The following is an 8,446-nucleotide window of genomic DNA, read 5'->3' as shown; positions in this document are numbered from 1 at the left end:
TACATTTTGCAGATACCTTGCCGTCTTCAGACAGCTGCAAATTCCTAAATATCTGTAGTTAATAATAGAATGTTAATAATTTGATTTACTGACATTTTACAACCCACTACTTCTAAGCACTGGAGTCCAACAATTTTTTTTATCATAGATTCAAGGCAGGTGGTGTCTGTTTCCTGAGTAACAGCTATTACTGGCAAAAGATTGTCCTTCCCAGAGTAAGTAATGGCCTCCTTATATCACTCCCTCTATACGCTGATGCTATAAACCTCCACATCCACACTGCATCAACAGAGCCCATTCTCTCTCTGTCCTGAGTCTAGATAATAACATTTTAAATTAGAGAACTTTAATTTAATAATTTAACTGTTGAAACCTTTATGCAGCTGACTGCCTGCCATTCCTCTGATATAGGAGGGGACTGACTTACATATATACCTTTACTACAAGACAAAACAAAGACAAAATTAAAGAATGTGCCAAAAATTAGAAAGAAAAATCATCCATCCACTCCCAGAAAAGACATCTTCTTTTTCTAAGTAAATATGTTTGATATCTTCTGTGCCAGGAAATTATTGCAAGTTATAAGGTAATAATATTATTACTTACTACTATTTAGTATTTGTCCTCCAACGTGGTCCTCATGCCCCAGGAATGTAATAGAACCAGAAAAAAACCTATGCACTGTAAAAAATCATCCCAGGAAAGACAGTCTATTCTCTCATGGAATTACATATCAAGAGTTTCCATGAAGATGGCAATTTGGACTACAGCCCTGGCTGGAAACATTCAATGCCTCTTAAAAGATAACGTTGAGAAGATGGCAGTTTTCAGCCCAGCACATCATGGCCTGAAAGACAATGAGAAAACTCGAGTAAGCCCCCATATAGGATTTGGTACCAGATTCAAATATCTGTGAGACTTATGTGAGACTGTTATTCAAGGTCCCAGTGTTGTCACTGGACATATAGTAATGAAGGTACTGTTCAACCAGTGTAGATGACTAGTGACTTTTTAGATGCCCTACTGATACTCCAGAAAAAACAGGTTTTCAAGAGGCCCTGTATTATGTCTTCTAACCCTGAACTGATGTTGCAGGTAGTCTGGAGTTATGACACTAGATGCTTTCATATAAACTATATAGTTTACACAGCTAACTGGTCACTCAATGAACTTGCTGTCCAGCCAGGTCAATGGAGGTAGTTTCTGTGGGATGTCTGCATAGCTGTGTAGACTATCTTGTGTCTTTGGGACTGGACTCAATGGCAGAGTCTCTAATGGGGTCTAGATAACTAGGACATGTATAGACATCTATAATGCAGAAACTTAAAATTAAATCTTTGAATCTGGATTGGAATATTACCTAAGAAATAATTTTTTTTCTACCAATGCTCAATTAGGTTGGCTAATTCAATTAAACAGAGATTTGTTTGCAAAAAAATCTTTTCAAAGGGAATTTTTTAGGGTTTGTTTATTTTGATATATCCCTCTCTGCAGCATGGAAGAGGCCTATTTCCATCTTTGAGTGCTTCTGAATATTAAAAAAAAAAAAAGCAAGCTCATTAGCTGCTAATGTAGCATCTCTCCACTTCCATAGCAGAAATTAACCAATGCAGAAAAAGAAATTATTACAGAATTACAAAATAAATCATCTGTCCTTAGCCAGTCAATATTAATTCTTAAGTAAAGACATGGCTGTTGCAAATCCAGCCAAAAGGCCAGCCGGTCTGAACTTCTTCATGTCAAGAAAAAAAGCAAATTCCAAATAAGTCATTTTGATAAAAAGATTCAAGTTGTGCCAATTCCTTTCGCTGAGACTCAAATAAAAGCAAGTTTTCTGTCTGTAATGGAACCTACTTTGCATAAGTTAGTTATCTAATTTCTGCCTAACTTTCAGGTGGTTTATGTGTCTTTGAAGGCCTGCAGGAAAAGATCCTATCTGTCCAACATAGATATCTAACAGTAGCAATGCAGAATCTCCTTTTGGATGTTTTCAAATACCTTTCTTCCTGTACTGCTAGACAGCAAGCCTGGGAAATTTTTTTCTGCCCATTGGGCAGAGAAGTTTCTTCTTCAAAGATTTCAAAGGATTTCCAGAAACAAAGTTTCTGTAAGACACAGATATGGAGAGTCAAAAAAAGTCCAGTTTACAAAATGTAACAGTTAAAGAGCATTCAGAACAAACCCAACATTCTCAATTGCCCAACATTAGGTGATTGTCTAGACCTTTGAGCAAGCCATTTTTAACAAAAAGAGCATAATCTAACTTTAAAACTATCTGGGATAGCATCACGCTAGGTATGAAATATAGACCTTCCTCAGAAGTTCTGACACTTGGATGGTGGATGATTTTGCCAAATCCCATAAAACTCAGTGTTAGTATTTCAAAAAACTTCATCAGCTCTGGAGCTATAAGAATTTGGCAGCATAGTTTGGCAATCTGTGCATTAAAACCAGTTAAAAGTCAATAACTTTCTGGAACAAAATGGATGTGATGCATTCATTTCAGATTTGGAATGAGTAATCTGTATTTCACTCTGGCTGCAGAGGACACAGTGCTTCTAGGCCACCGAGCTGAACTGCCTGTATGTTTCATGCATCAATAAAATAAATGTATTTATTTACTTTAAGCCATTGCTAAGTGTACTACTGGGACACATTTATCAAATAGATCCAGATCAAATAGATCCAGCCTGTTCACAGACTTCAGGAAAGTCTGAATCTAGACCCTGTTCATTGCCTGCATTTCACATCCAAGGCAAGTCTGCATGGTTTTAGCCACTGAAAAGGTACAGGGCAAAGCAGGATCTTCACTCCCTGCCCTGAAGCCTTCCTTCATCACATACATATACACTCCATCATCATGTAGCGAAACTGTTCTTCAGGGATCATTTCTCAGAGCAAGAGGGCAGATCCTCCACCACTCAGCTGGGACTGCCAACCAGGGTACCAGGTAGTGCCAGCTGTGTGATGTGCACTTTGATGTTGCGCTCACTGGTCTGAGACTACCGGTTCAGTGGAGGATCACTGACAGCCGTCACATCAGAAAGTGAAACAAGTAGGTACAACTAAGCACAAGATTTTAAGTGGAGAAGTAGTGTGCTGTGAAGCAAAAGAAAATGAAGGTAGGGAACAGTACATCCAGGCTCCTAACCTCCGTAGTAAGTTGTCATTCAGCTGGCTTCTTTAAGATATTTCAGTGGAAAACCTGGCTTGTAAAATGTTAAGGCAGCAATTCCTTTAATGCTTTATGATGTATCTTTATTTAAAATTTGATATGAAGCACATCATTGCTATGTCATTTTGCAACCTTGTTTGCTAACGAAAGAGCAGTAAGAGATGCATAACAGTAAAGGATCATTTTCTGTAGGGAGTTAAAAAATCCCCTGAGTTGTCTAATCCTGTTAAAATCTGAAAGAGAGAAGTGCCAGAAGAACCTAGAGCAAGCATGTTTCCTCAAAGTCAAAATGTCCCTATTTTCCAGGGTCATTTCCTTCCATCGTTTCTAAAGGTTTCCAATGTCATTGTGGACCTTTAATTAACTGGGGTTCTGATTAATTGTCTTGTTTCCTTAAGAACCTCTTCAATGACATTATATGGATGGAGGTTGAAAGGGATCAATAAAGTTACATCAGGATCAACAGAGATTTCTGTAATCACCAATTTTTGTGCTAGAAATGGCATGAAACTGGAAAGCAGTGGTGGGTGGTAGAGGATTGGGGATGGACTTGACAGAGTTAATCAGAAATGTCCATGAGCCTGCATGCCTTCAGCTACCCGCAGGTCACATGCTTTCAAATGCACACACACGTGTGCGCTCACACACACACACACGGACTGATCATACAGATACTCATATCTGCTTCTTGCACGTGTGACAGTGATAAACAGGTTTCTGCTAGGAACAATTTAGCTGGTAATAAATCACTCTGGTAGGGGCTAGTGTGCACAGGTGAATAGCCATGATGCAAGGATATAATTGTGCATAATCAATGCAAACATGCTCTAGTGGAACGTGAGAAAGACTTACTTAAACACATTTAGCTAGAGCCTAAAGGTTAAAGCAGAAGCAAGGTGATGGGGGTCTCTCAGATAACACCAGGATGCCTAGCTAGTGTCATGACAAAGGGAAGTGTGAGACAAGCTTTGGCTGAACTGGTGTTAGGAAAAATACGAATAGTCTTCGTGACCCGCAAGAAACGGCCTGCCAAAATTCCTCAGGATTCCCCACCTTCTCAGGAGCCTGGAAAATACAAAATGCAATACAGAGTACCTAGGGCAACTATAAATTATGATCAACTCCTGCAGAACAGAGAATAACCTCCTAAGAAACTGCTTAGGACTTTAAGTTTTGGTGTTGTCTCCCTTCACCGCCCCCAGTTGAAAACACATTCTTTAATAAGAAAATGTTTTGTTAGAGTCATAAATTTCCCACCAAGATGTATTTGTTTCAACTAAACTTTCATTACATCAAACATCTCAGCTCCTCAGTGGAATTTATGGGCAAAGCTCAAACTCTAGAAAAGATCCCAGATCATAATAAAATAGTTAGGGTATTATGTTATGAAAGATCGAGCTAAAAATCTGGTCCTGATTAAATCAGATCATGCAGAAAAAAAACATTCATGCTCCAGATGACTATTCTAATAACCAGAGTAATTATGCCAGTTCTTTTATTCTTTTCTGGAAGGGTTATTCAATCCAGTTAGCCTAGTCTGCAGTCAGAGGAGAGACGTATTTTTTCTCCAGAGGTAGCTTTGGCCCATCCAAAATTTGACTGACCTTTGCAATTGCTTCTTTCTTACATTTAACTCTCCAGGGATGACAGAGAAACTAAGCAACCTGTATTAACGCCTAAGAATACAGGAGATAAACTTAAACTATTCCATTTTAGGAAACTATATCATCACATAGTGGACTGAGTGACTGATAGACGTTCACCTGCATGAGTGATTAGAAAGCTTACTTGAGAGGTGGGTGACCCAATGTCAAATCTCTGTAAATAAATCAGACGTTCTGATCTCTGTCTTACAGGCACTGGATAAATCTCCTTAGAGCTGGCCTAATGCAATACTTCTTTTCCTGCCTTTGAGTGTCTTTTTTTTTGGGGGGGGGGGGGGGGGAGGGAACCATTGGTTTCATCTGAGGACAGGGCATGAAAAGTTTTTGAAATCAGTACAGGGAAACCATGCCTTGCTTGGATCTATAGACAAAGAAAGAGACACATCTTTGCTCTTTCTGGTCAGTAAGATAAAAAGGTATTAAAAGCACTGTTCTGGTGCAAAATGCTGTATAGATTTCTTTAAAAAAATCCAAGCTATGATCTACAACTGGCAAATTGCCCTATTAGTGTAAGTTTAAAGAAAAAGGTTGAAAGGTGCAAATTGGAAGGAAACTTGCTCCCAGGAATCAATAGGTCCAGAAGAGTCTATTATAATAACATCATGTCCCTGAGAGGGCATCAGGGATAAGTATGTTATTGTTAAATTAGGTGGTGCCATCTTTCCAAGGAAAACAGAAATGTAATGTTTGCTAATTGAACTATAAAAATAATAATTACCTTTGATGTAGGGGAAGGCAAAGTCACTCAGCAATGGCTCTGATTGTATAAATTGAAGCTGTTATCATCAGAGCCCAAACTAGATTAGAAGTGAGCTTCTCAAATTACATTTGGATGATACCAAACGTACACAAGGCTTTGAATGTTTTCAGTATGTGAGAAACAGCTTTCCTCTTCCCCCATCCCTCACCAAACAGCCACATGTTCTTAACTGTAGCAGCATCTCCTTCGCAGTAGTGTACATTTCTTTAGCCAGCTTAGTTCCAACTGCAATTTTTTCCTGCAGAAAATGCAGTTTACAAACCACTATTAACTTAGGGAACATTCTGCTTTAGCAAAACTATATTGGCTATGATTCCCTCCCAGCTCAGGATTCGTTTAAGGGGTGTTGCCATGATTTGAAATGGCGGGTGGTGGGTGGAGGTGGTGTTTATTCAGAATGCTGGGTCCTAATTTCACTTCTGATGCTATCAATCAATTATTAATTCTCTACTATTTATAAATGGGTAGACCCAAGTAGTGAGTGTTACTGAATAAGCCAGTTGTGAAGGGAATTTGTGAGGAATCAAACAGAAGATTTTGCAAAGGATTATGACTTCGTTTTTTTTTCAGTTCAGTGTTATGCACAATACTGTGTTACCTTGTGGTGAAATATTAGTTCTGACTTGGAACAGTGGTGCCATTTATTAATTTTCTTCTTAACAGAATAAAGAACTTTTGTATTTGAACTATATTCAAAACCGAGATTTTACACTGGAAGAGTAAACACCAGATCTCTTTGATTTTATAAAGAACCATGGAGTGTAAAAATTCTTGGGCAAACAAGGACTATGCTCTTTGATTCTAGGAAGGAAAATCCATTAAAAAACCCCAGAGGGTGAGGGAAGCATTGGAGTGGGATGTTGGCAGCTAACAGCCATCAAAAACACCACATTGAATCACCATTCCCTATGACTAGGACAGAGTGGTGAGCAGATATACTGTCAGAAAGAAAAGGACTGGCAAGAATTCTGCATACCTGGCTATTTCTGGTCTCAACAGATCTTCAATATGGAAAATGAAGAAAACAGTCTAAAGACACAGTTGAGGAATAGACTGGAAATATATAAATATAATGTACAGTTGTGGATAGTGGTAGTGGTTCCACTCAAATTCTAGTAAACTGAGGTGTCCATCTGAATAAGACACCCAAAATTTGTGAGGTATTTTTTACTACGGGGAATAGAAACAATATTCTGAAACACAAAGAGTAGGACAGCCTGAAGTCTTCCCAGACTGAGGCATTAGAGACATGGGTAAAAATTTGTGGAAAATTCTGAAGTTAGTGTGCAAAAGTCTTTTAGCTGTTGCTGATGGTGTATATTCTCTTTAATGGCAATACTTCTGGAATGTCACACAATGTATATAAGAGATTTCAGGGATCTTAAAAGAAGGTTACAACTGAAGACTGCCCATCTAATTTTCTCAAAATCTGTTCTGTCTTGTAAAGGCAAAATGCATAAAAGAGAAGTTTCTGGAAATGAAAAACAGTGTAAGTAAGTATGGTCCTCCTGAATTTACAATACTTTTGTTGACCAAATTTGTGCATGTTCTGTGTTAAATGAGAGCTCTTAAACTTTGGATGACATCTCTATCAGGAATTAGAAAAAAGCTTCTGAACCAGCAAACTGGCTAGAAAAGACCAGAGTGCAAAGTTATTTCCCCATATGACAAATACCTATTTAAAAACACTTTCCTATGCCGTATTTGGCAGAAAGTTTCATAGTTGTGTGTATATGTGTGGGTGTGTATTTAAGCGAGGGTAAGAGCATGAGCGAGGTGTGTCAGAAAGACATACCAAAATTGTATTGTCTCAAATGTTTTTCTTACACCGTGTAGAATATCAAACCCTACTTTAAATTATTTAAATTATTCACCCACAACTAAACACATAAGCAAGCAAACATGTCCACTGGAAAAGCCATAATAAGAAAGACTGAAAGTTGATTACTTAAAAAAAAATAAAAATAATAATTACTGCAGATTAGAACACTCTTGTGGGAAATTGTTTTCAAAACTGAATATATGTCCTAGCTAGTGGCTACTCTAGACTTGTGCTTCAGACCAGAAATTACCCTGGGAATTAAAATCTTTTTAGATGAGAGTTTAATTGAAACCTGTATATCCTTGTGTAAAGTTTTAGTTTTGGCCAATTAGTTTATTCTGATTAAAACCAAATTAGTACAAAGAAATAATTCTAAATAATTGCAGTCAGGCAGGTGTTAAACTAAGGAAAAAAAAAAGGTGAAAAGCAGGAACAAACATGTACTCACTTAGAACAAAATCAGAATGGTGAGAACCAAATTAATCAAGACACTGAAGGACATGAGGAGAAGAAATTATTTAATTGCCTGTACACCACTGCTTGGAGCCTGGATAATAAACACAGGGAATTGGAATTGCTCATTTATGAGCATAAATTTGACCTAGTTGGTATTACTGAAACCTGGTGGGAAGAGTTGCATGACTAGAATTTTAAAATAAGTGGATATAACCTTTTAAAGAAGGATACAGTGGACAAGAGAGAAAGGAGAATGGCAACCTATCTTAAAAAAAAAAAAAAAAAAAAAGGAAATTTTAATTGACTAGTACTTATGAATCAATGTATTTATGCCCTGTAGTTGGGGAAAAGATAGAAGATTTTTTTCAGCTCACTGGCTGATGGAACTGAAATACTTTGCATTCAAACAGTAATTATGGAGAAAGTGAAGGAGGAGATCCCCAAAACCCCAGTATTTACATTCAAGAATTTCACAAGAGCTGGGTGAAGTTTCCTCTGGAATATAGTGGATAACAGGGACTCTTGTGGCACAGAAAAATCTCCAAAGATCTGGCAAAATTCAAGTTACA

The sequence above is a fragment of the Harpia harpyja genome, chromosome Z (genome assembly GCF_026419915.1).
Source record: "Harpia harpyja isolate bHarHar1 chromosome Z, bHarHar1 primary haplotype, whole genome shotgun sequence".
NCBI classification, from domain to species: domain Eukaryota; kingdom Metazoa; phylum Chordata; class Aves; order Accipitriformes; family Accipitridae; genus Harpia; species Harpia harpyja.
The sequence above is the reverse complement of the archived record's forward strand: the minus strand, read 5'-3'. Positions refer to the sequence as shown.